This window comes from Octopus bimaculoides, chromosome 14 (genome assembly GCF_001194135.2).
Source record: "Octopus bimaculoides isolate UCB-OBI-ISO-001 chromosome 14, ASM119413v2, whole genome shotgun sequence".
Lineage (NCBI taxonomy): Eukaryota > Metazoa > Mollusca > Cephalopoda > Octopoda > Octopodidae > Octopus > Octopus bimaculoides.
The window spans coordinates 44,282,746-44,284,161 of record NC_068994.1 but is presented as its reverse complement, the minus strand read 5'-3'; the positions used below and the strand labels follow the sequence as shown (position 1 = coordinate 44,284,161).

Here is a 1,416-nt window from a genome sequence, read left to right as displayed (position 1 = left end):
ATCATGCATTTAACATACTGGAGAGAAGGCTGATAAGTATTTTGTCCAGCTTTATATTCTGAGTTCAAATTCCATAAAGCTAACTTTCATCCTTTCGGGGTCGATAAATAAAATGTATCAAAATATGAATTTCTGTTATATTTTTTATATATTGCTCTCTAAAATAATGAAAACCAAAAAAAAAAAAACAAAAACAAAAGCCTTTATTTTTGTGTTTACCAAATTTTCCTTGCTGTCCATAGCAGTTAACATAGATTTACCTCATTTTGTTTCAGACCCACAATTCCCATCACTGCATTCATTATCCTCTTCTTTTGGGAAGGAACCAACTTACCAACAACATTGAAGCCACTACTATAGCCAACCTACCAGCCAGCCTGCCAACCAGCCAGCGATCCAGTCAATTCAAGAGTTGAAGTTGTCTGATGTTTGATGTTAGAACACAGTGAATGTCAGGCAAACACTGGCTCTGAGGAGAAAACTGATTGGACTTCAATTCTTCCATAAGGGGACAGTGGTTATTCTGGATAATATTCACACAGCAACATGTGAGCGTAAACTAGGATTTTCTCTATTCTCAGAAGAACAAGACAAACCTTAAACAGCAAAATATAAGGATTTCATTCAAAGAAACCAATTCAAAGAATCAAAAAAAGATAAAATGATAGAAAACAGAAAAAAATAATAATAATAATAATTGAAAAAAAAAAAATAAAAAAAAATAACAGACAATCAAATGCACAATTGGTTTACCTTTGACAGACGTTGCAAAGCTCTCATGTCTCTGAATGGTGAACAGTTATGATTAAATATATTTTTGCAGAGCAACTATGGAACTTTTGGATTTGATAACCAGAAAGACAGCTCGGTTGAGAGAAGTATCTAGTATCTAAATACTTCATTTAATCCTACCTCAGGGTTACAAAAAAAAAAAGGCAATTTGAGCAGCGTGTCGGTTGCTTGTGTGTGTGTCACATAGGAAGAGACCCCCCCTCCCCCAGAACACTCATTCAGGTTGTTGTATTTCAATGTAAAGAAGTCATTGTAAATAAATCAACTGTTTACATGGTGGAAAAAAAAAACACAAAAAACAACAGGTCTTTTTTTTTGTTTGGTAGATTTTTTTAAATTTTAGTTTTCTAGAAATTTTTATTTTGTTTAGTAGATTTTCTTTTAGACTGTTTTATATATACATACATATATACATACATACATACATATATATATATATATATATATACATGCATATATATACATATCCATATACATATATAGATATATATACACATATATACATGTACATATATATATACATATCCATATACATATATATATGTACATATATATATATATACATATATGCATGTACATATATATATATATATATACATATATATACATATACATATATACATA

At 29.8% G+C, this 1,416-nt stretch overlaps 1 protein-coding gene across 8 annotated transcripts in view; it reads left to right on the top strand.

Moving 5' to 3' along the window:
* LOC106872895 (protocadherin beta-15) overlaps positions 1-1,094 on the top strand; it is a 178,625-nt gene extending 177,531 nt beyond the window's left edge. For all 8 annotated transcript variants that reach the window (XM_052973036.1, XM_052973041.1, XM_052973040.1 and 5 more), the window contains one exon: positions 276-1,094. The gene's annotated coding sequence lies outside the window, so the exon portion shown is untranslated. The remainder of the gene's footprint in view (positions 1-275) is intronic.
* Positions 1,095-1,416: the final 322 nt, after the last annotated feature.